The 20,273-nt window shown below is 49.1% G+C and overlaps 1 pseudogene; it reads left to right on the forward strand.

Annotated features, from left to right (window-relative positions):
- LOC124606043 overlaps positions 1-13,077 on the forward strand; it is a 54,867-nt pseudogene extending 41,790 nt beyond the window's left edge.
- Positions 13,078-20,273: the final 7,196 nt, after the last annotated feature.

The raw sequence follows: 20,273 nt of genomic DNA on the forward strand, positions 1-20,273 counted from the left end.
AGACCCTTAATTGAAGTCGAGACCATTCCTGTATATTTTCCGACCATTCTAGTATGCTGGCTTCCATCAATTTAACGGCACAACCAACTCGTCCTTTCGAAAGTCAGTGGAACCTGAAAGTATTTTTGCTGCAGGACAATGAGTTAGCAGACGTTGTGAAAGAAACGTGGGACATGTACTTGCGCTCAGCAGATCGCTACGTGACTGACGGACTGGTGGTGCAACGAAGCCAAACCCAAAATGAGGAACGTTTTAATTCAATATAATCTTCAACGCTCCAGATAACTCAAGAACACCATAGAATTTTATTACGCAATGTTGCGGAATTCGTATGAACAGGCGAACACTTCCGGCATTCGTCTGGAAGACATTAAAAAAAATAAAAAAAGGCCAAACTACTCCGCATTAAACAACAGGTGGAAGGACTAAACATGAAGGCCAAGACATTATCAGAGGACGAAACTGCTTCCTTGTATCACTTATTGAGACACGCAAAAAATTGGAGACGAACCTTCATTGATGAGCTCCAAACTCCGACCGGTCTGACCATTACGTCTCAGAACAAGATTATCAACAAGGTTTATGAATATTACCACGATCTGTATTCTGACAGTCGGTTATGCGAAGAATCTTTCTAAGACTTTCTCGGCGGCAAAGCCTCACAGTTGTCAGAAGAAAATGAACTTCTTACCGATTTCACTGAAGAGGATGTCCACGAAACCGTCCGGAAGTCCCCTTTCGGAAAGTCGCCGGGGCCGGATGGATTGCCCCTTGAGTTGTATACACAATACTGGTCACTCATTGGAGCAATATTTACTCAAATGGCAAACGACGTGATCCAAGGAAAACCTCTGCCTGCTGCCATGAAAGAATGTAATATCGTACTAGTTCCAAAGACTACATCGAAGCGAAATCTACACAACTTTCACCCTATATCATTGCTTACCTCCGACTATAAAATATCAGCTAAACTGTTGAACAACGGACTTTCGCTTTTGGTCAACGACACAGTTAGTCAACATCAGTCTTGTGTACCTGGGAGAACTGTTTTCAAAAGCATAGCGGGATACAGGGATTTAATTTCCTTAGCCTCCGTGACGAATAACAAATGTGTCCCCTGTTTCATCGATTTTCACGAAGCTCTTCACCGGGTGGATCACAGATTCCTTCTTGCAACTATGAGGAAAATAGGCTTTGCCGAATGAGCCCTCAGTGTGGTTATGAACGTCGTTACGGCCATCAGCGTAAGTGTGGTTGTCAACTGCTAGCGAACTACGCAGATCCAGATACGACGTGGCGTTACCCAGGGAAGCCCCATTTCCACACTTTTATTTGTGTTTTCCTTAGAGCCGCTACTCCACACGCTTCACGCCAATCTAACAGGATTAGCGTTAGCAGGTCACAAGACACTCATCAATGCCTATGATGATGATTTAGGTGTTGTATTACGGAACACTGATGACATTTCCAAATTAGAACTCCTCTTTGGAAAGTACAGGAGTGTGTCAGGAGCTAAAACCAATGACAATAAGAGCAGACTTTGAGAACTGGCATGCCTCTAGATGCACACAGTGACTTGCCCCCTCTCATATTTACTTCTTACTCTGAGTAATTCGATTTGGGGAAGTATGGCCCATTATTGTCATTACAAGGATAGTATTGAGAACTATGAAGATATGAATATTTTCCTCTCTAATTGCATGTGATGAAAAGTTGCTATTACTTCCCACGTGGACTTCCCACTCAGCATCTCTCGTCGCCTGAGTGGTCCGGTGATAGGCCGGTTCTGCTGATCTTGAAAGGGTTATGCCGACAGGTGTGAGGGAGTTTAGTGGATGCTTTTCAGACGCCGACATTGTCATAAGAGCGGGAGCGACACGCCCACAGGGGCCTGAAGGAGTGGCTGGGGCTGGAGATTCCGTTACTTCGTAGAAACTTAGTGAAAACACTTTCTGACGGACTTCCAGCGAGGCGTGGGAATGATTTGTGTTCCCAGGCAGTCTTGGCGGGCAAATTCCCGCGTTTTCTGCAAAATCACAACTGTGCTTGGCTTGCTCAGGTGATAGCTGCGTGACGTAGCAAAATCGGAGCAGAAATTGGCGCCAAGTACCTCCATTGATGGAATAGTAGTGCTTCAGCAATAGAGTGGAATTTTCCGCCGGTTTTCGAGTTTCTGATTTACACGTTTTAACCACGGCCACTGTCGTGGGGGAGGGAATGTTCTGTGTTCGGCTTGAACGGGTGCTCTTGAGAGAGTCAGCTCTCGTCTTTCGGTCGGAGTATGTTAGAAGAGTGGGCTCTCACTGCTCTCGACAGCTGCCTTCCGTTGGCTGCCTAATATACTTTTATTTAATTGTAACTGTTTGACGAAGTTGCTGAAGTTTCGACTTCAATGTAACTTTCCGAGTACAGTTGGCAATTGAGCGTTCTGCATACAAGCGACCTATGTGTGTGTCTTGAACAGTTTTGGACAAAGTCGACTGTATCGGAGTTACTGTGTGACTTCGCTTGTTGAAATCAATCACTGTAACCTCAGCGAGCCTTCATCTCCCTCAGAGGCGCATTTCTGTTGCTAGGAAGTCTTTTGTGTGGAACAACCAGATCAGGATAATTTGTTTCGGGCTACACTCGCGACACTATCATCACCACGACGGGACGTCGAAGCAACCAGCCATCGCCTCCGGTACGCCAGATTGTGTCACTTCAGTTAAGAAGACAGCTTGGCAATGTATATCCGTAGCACCAGCAGATTAGGGAATTTTGCTATGTGATAATCAGAGCTCAGCAGAGCGCGCCTGTTCGTCTTTTCTAATGTGGTTCTGTCTTGGGTGTTCAGTTAGTTCTCACTACTGCAGCAGCAATTAATGTTGGGTTGGCTGGGTGTTTCTCTTAAGATTTGAGTTGCAAGGAATTGGCTCCACATACCACTTGGTCATAAATGTCACAAGCTAGTTTATGGACAACGTCACCTTCCCAGCTTTTATTTGAGTATCCAATTTGACGTATTGTAAATGTTTGATGTGTTTTGTGTATTATTTTGAGTTTAGTCAAATCAAATTGTTATTTTGGACGGAACTTTCGTTCTGTTGATCGGTAGAGCAACCCTTTCCTTTTTCACTACGTTAATGAGACTTTCCTGTATCAAATTAATTTCTAACAAATTAAATTACTGCAGGTGCCAAACTCTTCTACTCCACTTGCAGGGTCAATTACAGTCAGTTCGCTTTTTTCTTAATCCATGTGCAACAGCAAACGTCGGAATTAGAAAAAAGGGGGCTTAGAGCATCATTTCCATATAAAGATTCTAGAAGAATTTAGTGTTAAATACACTGCTAGCCCCGGCACCTCGCAACTTCTAAACCTGCGAGGTTTCCAACACATTTCCGTCACCTGGAAAACACCAGTCACTCAGTGCAAATCGCTTGGGACAACTGACTACGTGTCCAATAAAAAAGCGGCCATTAATTGGAAAACTACATCCGGACACATTCAAGGAGCCAGCAGAGAAAACCTGCACCGAACTTTAAATCAACTTCCGAGAATTAATTTAATTAATGACTGCGTTGTATTAAAGGATTATTATTCGGCGCAACTGTTCCCACCCCCCAAAATGAACGCTGGAAAGATGTCAACCGTCACTACCTACCTATGAAGAGGTGAAGAGTTCGGCGTGTGTTTTTTTTTCTTTTTTGGGGGGGGGGGGTTTAAGGGCGCTCAACTACTGAGGTCATTAACGCACAGTCACAATTGTCAGAGCACATAGAATCTAGTAAAACTAAAGGGGGGGTGGGACACCAGAAAGTTCTCACAAAGATGCAGATAAATTAAGTGAAAGAGTTAGATGTCTTTAGATAAGCCAGTCAAAGTAATAAAACGAAGAACACGAGCAGCTGCTCGAGCGTCATCAGCTAAAATATCTTGTAAAGTGGATGGCAGAGACAGGACAACACGAGATTGACTAAAACGGGGACACGACACTAAAACATGGCGCACTGTTAATACATGACCACAAGGGCACTACGGGGCTGGGTCACCGGACAGCAGGTAGCGGTGGCTAAACCGGCAATGCCCAATCCGCCATCTGGTCAGAAGGACCTCTTCTCGCCGAGATGGTTGGGAGGAGGTTGTCCAACCAGTTGGGAACGGTTTTACTTCCCAGAGCTCGTTTCCTTGAAGTATGACCAAGCATCCCACCACAACGACACAAGCCTCTTACAAACAACCCCACTAACATCAGATGACGGGACTCAGTGGGAGGCAGGCTGAGGCAGGACGACTGCAGCCTTGGCTGCAGCATCAGCAGCCTCATTCCCAGGCACTCCTACATGGCCGGGAACCCACAGAAAGCTGACAGGAGAGCCACAATCAGCAAAAGAATGGAGGGACTGCTGGATGCGTTGCACCAAGGGATGGACCGGATAAGGAGCTCCAAGGCTCTGAAGGGCACTGAGTGAATCAGAGCAGAGTACATACGACGAGTGACGGTGGCGGCGGGCATACTGAACGGCCTGATGGAGAGCAAAAAGCTCGGTCGTAAAGCTGGAACATTGGTCAAGGAGCCGGTATTTAAAGGTGCCGGCCCCGACGACAAAGGCACAACCGACACTATCGCCAGTTTTGGAGCCATCGGTGTAAATAACGATGTGACTGGCAAGTCGCGCACGAAGTTCGACAAACCGTGAGCAATACACTGCAGCCAGAGTACCCTCCATCGGGAGCGAGCTGAGGTCGAGATAAATATGAACTGGAGCCTGGAGCCAAGGTGGAGTCGGGCTCTCACCCTCTCTGAAGGTGGTAGGGAGGGCAAAATCCAATTGTCGAAGCAGGCGACGAAAGCGGACTCCAGGGGGCAGCAGGGCAGACACATACAACCCATACTGACGGTCGAGAGAATCTGCGAAGAAGGACTGATAAGAGGGGTGGTCGGGCATTGACAACAGCCGGCAGGCATACCGACACAGCAGTACGTCGCGCCGGTAGGTCAATGGTAATTCGGTAGCTTCAGCATAAAGACTCTCGACAGGACTAGTGTAGAAGGCTCCGGTCGCAAGACGTAATCCCGTATGGTGGATGGAGCTGAGACGGCGTAAGAGGGATGGCCGAGCAGACGAATAGACGAGGCTCCCATAATCCAGCTTCGATCAGACTATGGACCGATACAAGCTAAGCAGGACAGTGCGATCCGCTCCCCAAGATGAACCACTAAGAACTCTGAGGACATTAAGGGAACGTGTACAACGGGCAGCGAAGTAAGAGATGTGCGGAGACCAACAAAGTTTCCTGTCCAGTGTGAGCCCTAGAAACTTAGTTGTTTCCACGAATGGGAGAACAACGGGACCGAGATGTAAGGATGGCGGAAGGAACGCTTTATATCGCCAAAAGTTGATGCAAACTGTCTTCTCCTCAGAGAACCGGAAGCCATTTGCCACACTCCATGAGTATAGGCTGTCTAGACAACGCTGAAGGCAGTGCTCCAGGAGGCATGTTCTCTGGGCACTGCAGTAGATCGCGAAGTCATCGACAAAGAGAGAGCCCGAGACATTAGGTGGAATACAATCCGTAATAGGATTGATCGCTATGGCAAAAAGGGCTACGCTCAAGACGGAGCCCTGAGGCACTCCGTTCTCCTAGAGGAAGACGTCGGACAAGGCGGAACCCACACGTACGCTAAACTTTCGGTGTGTTAAAAAGGAATCAATAAAAAGGGGCAGGCGACCGCGTAGACCCCACCTGTGCATAGTGCGGAGGATACCTCCTCTGCAACAGGTATCTGAAGCCTTCTCCAAATCGAAGAACACTGCTACCGTTCGGCGCTTTCGCCAGAAGTTGCTCATGATGAATGTCGACGAGGTCACAAGGTGGTCATCAGCGGAGCGGCGGCGACGAAAGCCGCATTGAACATTGGTAAGTAGCCATCGAGATTCAAGAATCCAGACTAACCGAGCGTTAACCATGCGCTCCATCACCTTACAGACACAGCTTGTAAGAGAAATGGGGCGGTAACTAGAAGGAAGGTGTCTATCCTTCCCGGGTTTGGGTATAGGAACAAAGACGGCGTCACGCCAACGCATGGGGACCTGACCTTCGGTCCTGACGCGATTGTAGCTATGAAGAAGGAAGCTTTTGCCTGCCGGAGAAAGGTGTGCCAGCATTTGAACGTGAATGGTATCTGGCTCCGGAGCAGAGGACCGGGACAGTGCGAGTGCACGTTCGAGTTCCCGCAAAGTAAAGGGGGCATTATAAGTTTCCAGATTCAGCGAGTGGAAGGAAGGTCGCCGAGCCTCTTCTGCCACTTTCCTGGAAAGGAAGGCAGGGTGGTAATGAGCGGAGCTTGAAACCTCCGCGAAAAAGCGACCGAAGGCGTTGGAGACATCCACAGGATCAACACGGACCTCACCACCTTCAGTCAGGCCAGGTACCGAGGAGTGGGCCTTAATGCCGAACAGCCGGCGCAGGCCACCCCAGACGACAGAAGAGGGAGTACAACTGTTAAAGGAGCTGGTGAAAGAGGCTTAACAAGCTTTTTGCTGTCTTTGATGACTCTACGGCATTGCGCTTGGAGTCGTTTGTATCCAATACAATTCGCCAACGTAGGATGGCGGCGAAAGGTGCGTAAAGCACGTCGTCGAGCACGGATAGTCTCTCTACAAGCCTCATTCCACCAGGGGACGGAAACGCGACGTGAGGAAGAGGTAGTACAAGGAATGGAACGTTCGGCAGCATTGATGACAACAGCCGTGAGGTACTGGACCTGACTGTCACAACTGAGAAAATCGTGGTCCGGAAAGGTCGCCAGAGAGGAATAAAGTCCCCAGTCAGCTTTTGGTATGTTCCAGCTCGAAGGACGTGGGGATGGGGTGTGGTGTAGGAGACGAACGACACAGGGGAAGTGGTCGCTCTAAAAAGTGTCAGAAAGGACATACCACTCGAACCGATGGGCAAGAGTGGTAGAACAGATCGAGAGGTCCAAGTGGGAGTAGGTATGAGTAGAGTCCGAGAGGGAAGTCGGGGCGCCAGTATTGAGGCAGACAAGATTGAGATGGTTGAAGACATCCGCCAAGAGGGAGCCTCTCTGACAGGATGCAGGAGAGCCCCAAAGGGGATGATGGGCATTGAAGTCGCGAAACAATAAAAACGGCGGAGGAAGCTGAACAATCAAGTGCATCATGTCAGCCCGACTAACTGCGGATGACGATGGAGTGTAGACGGTACAAACAGAAAAAGTAAAGGCAGAAAGAGTAATACAGACAGCTATTGCTTGGAGTGGAGTGGAGTGGAGTGGTCAATGGGATGGGATGGTGATAGACATTGTCCCGAACGAGCAACATGACCCCACCATGAGCTGGAATACCGTCCACAGGGGTGAGGTGAGACCGCTCCGAGGTATAGTGGGTAAAAGCAATACGGTCAGTTGGGCGCAACTTGGTTTCCTGGAGACCAAGGGCGAGCAGACAGTGCAGGTGGAAGTGGAGGAGCAGTTGTAATTCCTCCCGATTATATCGAATACCTCTGATGTAACAAAGCCATCGCTAGTCAGAACAAAGGGGGGAACGAAACGGGTGAAGAGCTGGTCACCTCGACAGCCGCGGAGGGCCAGGTTTCGAGGGAACAACGCTACAACCGGCGGGAGGCGGATCCTGTTCCACCGAGTCGTCGCCAGCTGTGGCCGCTTTCCCGGGTTGTGTAGGAGGGGCAGCATCATTCGCCGATGAGAGGCCAGCTGAGCGCCTGGCAGCAGAGCGTCCCAACGAAACTGAGGATGGCTGGGAGCAGCGACTCGCGGATGGAGCGTCAGACGAAATGCGCCGGGGTGGGGACTTCTTGGAAGTCCGATGAGGCACAGGGATGGTGGGCTCGACCCGAAGAAGGTCCTCACGTCCGGGTTCCATTTTGGAACGCCGGACCTTGGAAACCGGGGTCCGGAACGTTTCCTCGATGGATGCCTGAGAAGAGGATCGCTTCTCAGGTGGCGGAGGGGGAGGAAGGGTGGCCCCTGGGGCAGAGGGGGCAGGGGCCGCAAGGGAGGAGGATTTGGAAGGGAGGGATTTGGGGGGCAGAGGCATAGACCCTGGATGGGGTGAGGAGGTGGAGGGGGGGACAGGATAAGGGTGAGGATACTGTGGAAGGCAAACGAAGTCGTCAATGTCATGGGATGGAGGCGGTCATACTTCTTCCTGGCCTCAGAATAAGAGAGGCGATCCAAAGTTTTCAATTCTTGAATCTTCTTCTCCTTCTGATACACGGGGCAGTCTGAAGATCTAGGTGAGTGGATGCCAGGACAATTGACGCACCGAGTTGGTGGGGTGCATGTATGTTCCTCACGAAGAGGACATCCACAATCGCCACAAAGGGGCTCAGCCTCACACCGTGATGACATGTGCCCAAAGCACGAACACTGAAAGCAGCACATAGGAGGCGGGACGTAAGGTCGCATGTTGCACCGGTAGCACATCACCTTTACCTTCTCCGGGAGAACGTCCCCCTCGAAGGTGAGGATAAAGGCCCCAGTGTCGATGCGACCGTCTTTGGTGCCGCGCTGAACTCGCCGGACGAAATACACTCTCGGCGCTCCAGGTTGTCCCTGAGCTCCTCATGAGATTGCAGCAGGAGGTCCCAATGAAAAATAACCCCCTGCATCCTATTCAGTGCCAGATGCGGGACAATGGACACTGGGATGTCCCCTAGTCGGTCGCACGCCTGGAGCGCCGCCGACTGAGTGGCGGAGGTGGTCTTTATAAGAATGGACCCCGAACTCATTTCACTGAGAGCCTCGATTTCCCCGAAGATGACCTCGATGTGCTGGACAAAGAACATGGGCTTGGAGGTGGCGAACGTCCCCCTATCGGTCCGAGAACAGACTAAATAGCGGCGGAAGGACTTCGCCCCAAGCCGGCCGGGCCTGTCCTTCCTCCCAGGGAGTGGCCAAGGGGGAAAGGGCAGGAGAACCAGAACCAGAGACAGTACCTTTCTTTTTAAAAGACTCAGCTGCAGAGCGACCCAATACATGTTGCCGTTTCATCTGCGAAATGTACGCCCCGATACCACCCACTCCGACCAGGGGCTCTCCCCACGGGCGCCACCCAGCCCCAGCAAGGGCCACCTGGCAGGATGACCGTTGCCGGGAGTCCTGATGCCTCAAGGAGACGGGCATCTACTCCTTGGCCGATGTGGGGAGGGTGCAGCTCAGGTATCGGCAGTACAATCCCTGTGTTGTCAGGGGGCTACAACCTAGAGGGTACATGACGACCCCACCATAACGGGCTGGCTACCGTGCTGAAATTTGGATGCCATGGAAAGTCCATCATGATCGTAGGTGCAGGTGGGGACGCACTATGGGCGTAACTTATGGAACCCATCAGGTGTTTAGGCCCAAACTGATGAACAGTGGGTGCAGTTACGACGCTGTTACAATGATGAGTGCCAACGTCTTAGTGCACTGAGGACCAGTGAGACACCATGTAAGGCGTCCTTCCCCAAAAGGCTCGTACTTCTGTAGACTTTTGAAAAATGGAGGTCAAACCCCATGGGGGACCATCACATGAGAGGCCGAAACGGTTGAAACTCTTTAGTCGCCTCTTACGACAGGCAGGAATATCTCGGGCCTATTCTTACCCCGGACCTGCAGGGGGGGGGGGGGGGGGGGGGGAGTTCGGAGTGGACGACAGAGCAGCTCCCATAAACTCCAGAAATGGAGGACTGGGATTAACTGACATCAAGAACAAGGCCTCTGCTCTTTTCCTCATGAGGACCGCTAGTCTTGTCAACGACAATGCTTGAAGCATTACTACAAAGTTATTAGAAATTCTCGGACTTTGAAGACTCCACGTGCCAGTCGATGTGCAAAAAGTCAATCGCAGTCATGTGCGAACATACTTCATCAACCTGAGTTACATCAGCGGCGAAATAAGTAAATCGCGGCAGTTGACATCCCGAGCCATTCTCTGTTCAGAAAGAAAAACGAGGGGAAGAATAAAATAGAGGGGAAAACATCCGAATTTCGACGGGTAACTACATGGAAGAATATTAACCTGGGTAGTCTTTCATCCGATGCAAAAACAGCTTGGTACAAATCAGTCAACAAGATAGTTAGCACCAACGAGCGCTTACACTCAATCGGGATTAGCCAAACTAACTGTCTCAGATGTAATCTCCTTGACAAGTCAGTACACAGATTCACGTGTGCTGGGCATATACACAACTGGAAATGGTTAAGAGACAAATTGGCTTCCTGACAAGATCATCCATGGACAATTTTCAGCCCCTGATACTTCTCAGGCCACAGATACAATATTTTCCTGCAACTAAATTCAACTCAATTCATTGGTTAATGGAAAATACGTTAGCTATATTATTAATGACTTAGGGACCGACAACATAATTGATTTTCATACGTATATGAAAAATGAATAATAAAATAGTAAAGTATCCAGGCCATAAAAAGACATATGGCAATGTGCTCAAAATTGTCTGAACGACTGGGTGTCTGCTAACAATCAAGAGCAAATAGACGCCTCCAATTTATGTAACAAGAAAGGAAGAAGCAAAGAAGCTAGATGACTCGGTTTATCTTTCAATTTTAACCACATATTAATGCAGCATCAAATGAAGGAAGTATTGATATTTATTTTTTACATTTATTAAAGGAAGAAATTTATTTATTTTGTGATTATACTCAAAAAGCGTTTCGATTACGCTTGTTCTAATTATGAAGCCTAGCCAAGATAGGCAGTAAGTAATAAAAAAGAAAAATCAAGCAACAAATATAAAAATCCAATTTTGAGCAACAGGTACGGGGGGGCGGCATTGAGGCCGGGCCTCAGAATTATTGACCCCTGCCCATTTTTCCGACACTTGCTTGACACTGAAAGCATAAAAAAGCGGTCTAAGGCGCTGATTTCAGGCACCAGTCTCTTCGGAGGCGTGGGTTCGAATCCCACCTCTGCCAAATGTATGTTTTATGTCTGGAAGACAGTAGCGGACATTACCCGCAAATGCAACAGTGCAACAAGGCACGAATGTCTCTTTCGTGAACTGTTGAACAGTGTGTGGTGCAACGACAGGATTCACTGGCGCAGTTTGGTCTCACACTTACACTTGTCGGGTCGTCAGTCGGTGGGCGGGTGGCTGCTTGCTACGTTCCATGTAGGGGCGCTTGCCACGTTATCCGCAGTGGTCTAGTGGCTGGGATGCCTGGCTCTCACGCTGGAAGCTCGGGTTCCATTCCCGGTACCGGAAGTACCCATTTTTGTTGCTCCTATTATGCGCCTTGTCTTGACTGACGCTTGCAGAAAACTACGTTAAGCATCATTCACGGCTACAACTGACAGCGAGATAGATGCGCCATCTGTCCACTTCTTATCGAGGCACATCCCAGTAATCAACAGGCTTGGAGCACAGCTAGATATTGCCAGGGAGGTGATTCAGCTAACCAATCTGGTGAGTGTCCCAACATAGCAGACACGTTCATTTTCCCGTATATGTATGATGGAGACGGCGTCTGACTACTGTTGCGAGGCACATTAGGCTGAGCGTTGCTGCATATCGCCACTTGCAATCCCGAGAGCCGCTTTCGTGGGCGCCTCCGTGGCCGTGATCGTTTAGTGTGTGTGTGTGTGTGTGTGTGTGTGTGTGTGTGTGTGTGTGTTTTCACTCTATGGCGTTCATTGCATGTCATCATGGCAAAGCAGTACTAGTCTAAACAGCAATCATTTCCTATTGATGATTTTCTTCTGGTTTAACAAGTGCTTCATTTTGTTAATATACCCGACTTGTTGATGTCTTTCAATGAAAATTTCTGATAAAATCTCTTGACTGCGAAATTTCATTAATAGCTTTACTAATTGTGTATATGCGGAAAGTTTTCGATGACAGAAATCAGCTGTTTACTGCGTGGTGTTCCTGCCATTGTTCCGCATATGGTAACAATAATTTGTTGTCCTTTCGCAAAGCGTTTTTTTCCATAGCACTACGATAAAGCTCGAACGTGGGAAACTTGAGCCTTCATTTGTGTTTAGAAACGAGTATCTTCTGATGTGTTGGCAGCTGGAGTAGGATTCTTAAGCTTGTGATTAAATCAAGATCAAGGATGTTTCCACTGTTGTATGGAAACATGATTGCGTATTTACAATGTAGAGCCATTAGTAGAAAAAGCCCACTTAGATTTTTATCTTGTCGGGAGCGTATATTCCTGTGAAATGTTACATCGGACAAACCTGTTAGCTGTTGTCGCTTGGGATCCACGACTAAACTTTGCCGAGAACACCGTTCTTGTTTATGACGATGCTTCCAACAAGTTCATTATGGAACTCAGATTTCCTGCGAGGGTACTTGCTGTTCATTTGCGGAGAGACAGCATGTCAGTTGCTACTTGTAATCAAATGCATGGCTTCACCTTCCCGCAACCTGGTCGCCTCATACTCACTCTGGAGACCAAGGACAATGAACGTGGAATATGAGGGATGGGTCCTATGGGCTACCAGTGAACAATGTCTACTCATCTTCCCAGGACACAAACTTCGCAGTGTCTACCCGGTGGATCTATGAAGTACCGAAGCAGGGACCTGAAGTGCACCTGCTACAGTCAATGCACACCGTTGTGCATTAGCATGCTTGGTACGTAATCAGCAAGACCAATGAACTGGCACGGCATCAGAGAAAGGCACACTCATTCGCGTGTGGGACACTGTTCGTCGAACTCTCGCAGTGGAACTGCGGCGTGGTTCTGATCCAGCAACCCTGTATTGTATCAACTTTAGTCGTGATTCAGAATTTCTGTGTTGTTTGAGAGGCAAAGGAACGATCCACATATTTGTCTTTACGGACACCCAACTCAAGTTGCGCTCAACTTTCTCCAAAATGGGCTTCCTTGGTAACTAAGTAGAATCGCAGCGGGCACTTGCCAATTTCACAGTATCCACTTAATGTGCCTGTATCTGTGGCTTCGGATCACGTACATCTGTTGTTGCTGTGTCCTTGGATGGCACATTCCATAAATATGTCTTCAGTTCTGATAGTAATTGCAAATGTGAAGCATTTTATGTTCTGCTTGATTTATGTGAAGAGGACGACACTTGCTGACAGCAGCCAGTGGTTCACAAAAAATGAAAACAGTAACTTCTGTTCACAGTACACAACAGACTGTGTGTATTGAATTGCTTCAACTCCCCTGCACGAGTATATTTACAGCTATATCTTACATAACTCATTTGGAAGTGAAATGTCCTTTTGTGCTTGCTATTTGTGGCCATTTGCTGTTGTACGGATATACTACAAATGTATACTTAATGCGTTTATTGCTGTCCAGTAATGGAAAACAATTGTTTACTTTGTGTTGAGATGTGCTTTCGGAGAAGCATTATTTCATCTGGATACAGTCTCAAAAAGTTGCTATGCACAAGTCGTATTTTATTGTAAATACATCGAAGGGCTATGTGTACTAATTCCACTTCCACCATTTGTACATAAAGTGCTCAGAAAATGGAGTGTAACAAATAATTTGATATACGGGGTATTGGGATATTGTTTACGAATGTGTTCATTGTTACCGAATGAGAGACCTGGAGATTTGGGCGAGTTGTCTCTGAGGATTTTATGGAAGGTGATATGGACGATGTGATTGTTTTTAGGGTAGGTGGACCTCTGCAAAGTTTGTAGTTTTTATGTGTAGTCCATATAGTTCCTTCTGTGCTGGAATACAGTTGCTGGTTTTGTTAGTTTTTATATGGGTACTGTTGTTTGTGTTTCAGCATGAATTCTACAATAAGCATGAAAAAAAAGTGGTTAAGATATTGCGTTGTGGTCGCAATAACCCAGGTTCGAATCCTGGTACGGCAATTTTGAAACTTTTGCATTGCTGTCGCTGCACTGTCGATAGCGTACCAGTGTTGGATATCACATTGCTCTCCATTTTTTACTCATGTCCCGCAGGCCACAGCTTTCACTGCCATTCCATTATCAACAGGTAATGCCGCCGCCCTATAGCGTGGACAGCTGCCTGAGAAGTAGTATGTAGTCCCAAAGGGCAGTTGTTTAAGATGCGACGGGTGAGCAGCCAGTCGTAGCATAACAGAAAGCTGTGGCGTATACTGTTTCCACAAAAGCTAAGAACACTGGCGTCTAAAACAGAGCAGGTCTAAGGCGTTGGTTTAAGGTAGTCGTCTCTTCGAAGGCGTGGGCGTGGGCGTGGGCCCTCGCACATCGCGCGCTGTGAGGGGCGTGTGGGCAGTGCTTCCGAGTGTTTTGCGGCGGCGGCGGCGGCGGCGGCGGCGGCGGCGGTTTTCATTTGTGCTGTCTTCTTAAAAGGAATGAGTACAATGGATCACGGTGATATCGGTAATCGTCAAAACAGCGTTCAGTGCTCCTTTGATAGATCTGTAAATTGTGCGTCTGCCTTCGAAATTCATCGATGGCTTCACGAAGATTTGAAATTAAGGGGCAATGACGTACTTGACCTACAACTTTAGTCCTTTTTGAACACTCTTGTTTCTGAAACTGCTTACTCCGAAATGTGTGACGATCTTAACAGTAGATTACGATGTGCGACAATTTAAGCGCGGTGACAGTAGAATTAGTAATGTTGTGCTGTACAACGCCGGTTTTAGAATACGAACTGTACGTATTTTTAATTTACCATTTGAAATGAGTAAGACATGATTTCCCATGCTTTGTAGCCTTATGGTACTGCGTTTTCGGTGACGAAGGAAAAATGGTCACCTGCGTATATTTTTCAAATGGATAACGGTATCCGGAGTGTGTAAATGGTTGAGAGAGAACGTATTTTGTCCTTTGTTTACATTAAAGGCCATCATGCGTTCGTAACGTACAGCCGTCAGCCGTACTTATTCGTTTTGTAACGGCAATGGACATTTCAGACACGACTGTCCCGCGCGTAGATGGCCCGTACAGTTGCCGAGGGCCGCCAGTCAGGAAGATGCGACGTGGGCCTCAGTAGCAATTGGTTCCCCTCCCTTCCCCCCAAGACGTGCGACGCGCTGTGGAAATCGCAGTATCGGCAAGGCGTCTCCAGTGGACACCTCCCCCGCTATGCCGATGAATAGCATCGCATCTGAAATGATTGAGTTCTCATTCGGAAAGTGTGACTGAAGAGCAGGATGTTCCTGTAGGTGCGCAACAGACACTTTCAGACTGCGCGTCATTGGCAGATTCAAACTAAGTACAGCAAGTTGTGTTACAAACAGCTTCATCGTCCGTCATGGGAGTTGCGACGCGAATAGTATTACAATCCGTTACAGCCCCAGCGTCTGTTGAAGTATCAGAACCCGTCGTGAAAGATGACACTGTGAGACGATCAGAACCCGCCCCTGTGCTCGCCCCACCTGCTACGTACGCAGAAGTGACCATTTCTTAACATTTTGTTGGCCACCGCGAAGAAAGTTTTCCCTTTCTCGAGGACCTCAAACCGTGACGCGAGAGGAATGCTGACAGAAATAGCAAGCATCAGCGATTGCGCTGTGCCATTACCTCTGATCGGTTGGAATATGGCTCATCCTACGGAAGGGTTCGAAGCCGGTCCCCGACATGTCGGTCCGCCGTGCCCCCCAGGTCCAAACCGACACAGCAGGGTTCGCAGGGGACCACGCGAAGGGCTAACGTCGCCTCCCGGTCGGCTTCGACCTCGGGCCGCGGCCAGCAGCGACACGCCTCTCGCAGTTAGCCCGCAAAGAAAACAAATCCCGCCGACAGCAAGCGTGACGTGCCTGTTTGCCAGCCTAAAGATCTTTTGAGTACACAGGGTTCGGGAACGGTCATCGACTTTGCCATGGACACGACTTGCACTGTGCCATCTGCACTGTGCCATCTGCACAAATGCCTCTGAAACGGAAATCTGAAGATTCACACCCTGGACGCACTCTTACATCGGTGCGTGACCGCGGTTTGACAACTTCCTCAGCTTCCTCTGCCCCGCCAGCGTCACGTTCTACCATAGACGCGCCTGTTGAGTCTGAGGGCGCGCCCAAGCACCCCCCTTCCCGTGAACGGCTGAACTGGTCGGATGTGGAGCGGCACAAATTTTAACTAGTGATGCCATTTCTAGCGTTATCTGTTTGTGTGTAATGTGCTTTTTATCTTACTACAGCGTCTGATCCGCGTCACTGGAATATTATTACCGGTAATGACAATAAAATGCGCAGTCAGTATAAGGTGTTCGCCTTGCACACTTTTTTATGCGAAAATAATTGTCGTCTAGCCTTTGCACAAGAGGTTACCCTAGAAGCCATGTCGTTTTTTGCTAATTTTCCAGATTTCACCGTTATTGATAACGTAGTATCATTGAAAGAAACAGGCACAGTAATTTTAGTCCGTTCTGGTTATGACGTACGAAGTATTGACTGTTTGCCGAATGGCCGCGCTATTGGGTGTACTGTTAATGGTGTTTTTTTTAATTTTTGTTTATGCCCCTTCTGGTAGCGCACCTGCAAGGAACAGATTTCATGCTGAAGACTCTTGCTATTTTCTTCGCCGCAATCAGCACAACTTAGTTGTTGGTGGAAATTTTAACGCTATTATAGACGACAGGTACCAGGAGCCTAGACCAAATAGATGTCAGGGACTTTCTGCTTTAGTTGATGGTCTCCGGCTCCGTGTTACGTAGCTTGTGCTCCATCCTAGCACAACAGAGTTTAATTATTTTACCATACGGGTCACAGTCATCTCGACAGGATTTGTGTGTCATCGCCGCTTGCGAGTAATATTTAGAGACAGAAGTTGAACCACTTATTTTTTCTGATCATTTTGGTTTTACATGTCGACTAATTTTATCCCTTCCTCGTGTTCCTTGTCGGAAAACGTTATCGAAATTAAGAGGCTGCAGCTAAAGTGATGAACATCTCAGCCGAATGTTTACGGTCACGTGGCAAAGGCTCTTGCACAACAAGCCTGCTGCACGTAGCCCTTTGAGTGGTGGGTGAAAATTGCTAAGCCGGCTATCAGGACATTTTTAATTAATTTTAGCCGCGAAGCTGCGCTTTGGCTAAGTGAGACAGCGCGCTTTTATCATAGTTCTTTGCGTGATCTCACCCAGCGCGTTACAGCCCAGTACCAACTACTTCCTGCTCTCAAGCAGTTTAAGGCAAAATTTTTTCACCAACTGCGGCAGGAAAGTCACGGTCCGGTTACTTGGGGCCAGCCAATGGGTGTCTTAGACGGGCAGGCATTATCTGTGTATCACCTGAACAGGGAGCGGAGGTGGCGCATTAATACTTGGCTCAAACGCGGTGGCACAAAAACGTCTGACGAGGCTCAAATCGGACGGGAAATTCATGCGCACTTTACGTCTCTTTTTCAAGATGTCGCTGTGAATCCTGGCGCGATGCGCGGGCTCCTGTAATGGACACCCCACGTTTTAAACCGTACCGATAGAGTTCATCTTAATGGAGTATTCATCCTTGACGAACTAGCGGGGTCCGTTGTGTTCGTATGGACCTCCGCCAGCACGTACCCTCATACCTAAATATTGCCAGCACAAGGGCACAGGTATCCTATATAGGACAACCGCAGACGTGCTCCATCTGCCAATCTACGGAGCATCTACGCATGGAATGCCCGCGCAGGCGTCCTGTGCAACTGCCGCGGGAACGCACTGAAGGTGACAACCTTGTGCCCCTCCTGAGCGAGATAGTGGCAGGTGCTGCCCACCGAACCGCGGAGAGGACTGTAGAACCGACCCCTTGTCCCTCTGGAGAGCCCTGTTGAACTAATTGTTTCGGAACAGACTCCCGGTGTGGCAGAGCCGCCGGCGGAGCCCAATGTGCCCAGTGACGTAGCAGGGTTGCGTCTTCGATGCTTACACACCTGCTCACGCTTGCCTGTGACCTCTTCTGACGCTCCTTTCTCTGCGTTGTTTTCTTATGCCTGCAATTAACCGTCAGCCGGGAGCCCTCTCCCTTTTAACAGCAAACGTCAATTCCATCTCTAACCCGCTTAAATTACGCTCTCTGAAGGATTTTCTCCGCCTTGGAGCATTTGACGTGGTTTTCCTCAAGGAGGTTTGTGCCCCTTTCCTCTCTGACCTGGTTGGTTATGAGGCACTCTACAACACAGACCCTGACGGCAGGAGGGGCACCGCTCTGCTATACAGATCGGCAGTACTACCCAATGGTCGCGTCTTGCGTGTATTATTCGGGACGTACTCTTCGTTAACCTCTATGCTCTCTCAAGGGCTAATCATAGGCACGACAGGACAACACTTTTCACGTCATATCACCCCTTTGACATCTCGTCGTCGTATCGTGCTTGGCGGCGATTTCAACTGTGTGGTAGCTGATGCAGATCAGGTCCCGACGCCTCTGAGGTGTGAAACGCTCGCTTCCCTCCTTCAGGCGACAGACCTCAGTGATATGTGGCGCCACTTTCACCCCGTCTACACACAATTCACGCATATATACCCCACTGGGGCGAGCCGACTCGACCGTTTTTATGTCTCAGCTGGCTTGATTCCTGCCCTATGCGCCGTCCAGGTCATTCCCGTGGCCTTCAGCGACCACTGTGCATACCCTTGCTCCTTGACCATCACGGGTCCACCCACGGTTCCTCGGTGTATCCCGCGCCCGAACTTCGCACTGTTGTATCGAAAACATGGCTGGATTGCGTCGCTGTGTCATCAATGTAACCTGTCACTGTGGTTTGGTGGCTCCGCTGTGCGAAACCGAGACTGCGACGTGCCGTTCAGCAATATAGTCGCGAGGTCGCGCACTGGAAGCGCAGCACACTCGACTCTTATAAACAATGTCTTAATGATGCACTCATCCTTCCTGCTGACAGGTATGACCATTTACGCATGCGGCTCAATAAAATTAAGGCGACAATCCTTCGTTTCTCTCGGGAGAGGGCTGAAGGGATGGTGGTGAGGTGGCGTTCCCCATCCCTGGTGGAGGGGGAACGTCCGTCCACCTTTCACCTAGCCTCTGAAAGAAATCATGCGAAGAACACCACCATTCTACGCCTTAAAACAGACGATGGTATCCGACTCACAGATCATCGTGAGGTCCTCCAACATCTAGCACACTATTATGCGCACCTCTCTCAGGATGTTGAAGTGGAAGTCGCCGCCAAACGAGCTCTTATCGGCGGGTCCCGACTTCATTGGATGGTAGGGACCGCGACTGTGTGTCTGAGCCACTATCCCTCGCCAACCTCACGTCAGTCCTCCGTTCATGTCCCGTGAAGGAATCACCCGGTCCTGACGGTCCCCCCTATGAAGTTTACCAGCAATTTTGGGACTCATTGAGGGACCGCTTCTGCATGATGTGTGCGGAAATTTTTGCTGGCTGTGAACTACCCGCGGATTTCCTAGCTGGTCGTATTGCCCTAATTCCTAAGGTCACAGGTCACTGTCGGGCTGAAGACCTACGCCCCATCACTGTTCTCAACACCGATTACAAATTGGTGGTACAAAGCGTGGCCTCATGTCTTAAGCAGGTTATGAACAAGGTGCTTTGTCCCACGCAATAGTGTGGAGTTTCGATTCGAACCATCTTTACAGCCGCTTCTATCTACCGTGATGATGGTTTACTCACCGCCGACGCTCGGACCCTGGCTGCAATTCTTTCCCTAGACTTCGCCAGTGCTTTCGATAGTGTCTCCCATCCCTATCTGTTGGCCACCATGTCGCGGATGGGTTTTGAGGAGCGCTTCTTAAGGGTCATCCGGCACTTCTTGAAGGAGCAATTCCACGATCGTTGTGAACGGCTGCAGGTCACGACCAATTCCGTTCCGACGGTCGGTTCGTCAGGGGTGTCCCCTGTCCATGTATTTGTTTGCTCTGGCGCTGGACCCAATGTTGCGTGAAATCGGACGAATTGTCGATTGTGTCGCCTTCCCAGGCATCACCTACCGCAGTGCAGCCTACGCGGATGACGTTGGTGTGTTTGTGTGGCGCACACTCGGGACATCGACTCGGTTCGGCGAGTCCTCAACCTTTATGAGCGAGCCTCTGGTGCTGTGTTGAACTCCAACAAAACGGTGCTAATCCTGCTGGGGCCGCGGTCTCTGTCAGTCAAGCGACCGCGGTACCGCATTGAGGGGGAGCAACGTATCTTATGCCTCGAGGTGACTGCCTGCCCGCAGCGCATGATAACACTCACGTAGAGGCGAATTCTCACGCGAATCAGAGGTCTTTGCGTTAGTCACGCTGATCGGCGACTCTATCAAAGAATCTCCCTGATCAATACTTTCATCATGTCTAGGGCATGGTAAGTAGCCCAACTTCTTACGTTACCGAAACTAACCGGAAGAGCCATCTCACAAGCGGTATA

This window comes from Schistocerca americana, chromosome 3 (genome assembly GCF_021461395.2).
Source record: "Schistocerca americana isolate TAMUIC-IGC-003095 chromosome 3, iqSchAmer2.1, whole genome shotgun sequence".
Classification (NCBI taxonomy): domain Eukaryota; kingdom Metazoa; phylum Arthropoda; class Insecta; order Orthoptera; family Acrididae; genus Schistocerca; species Schistocerca americana.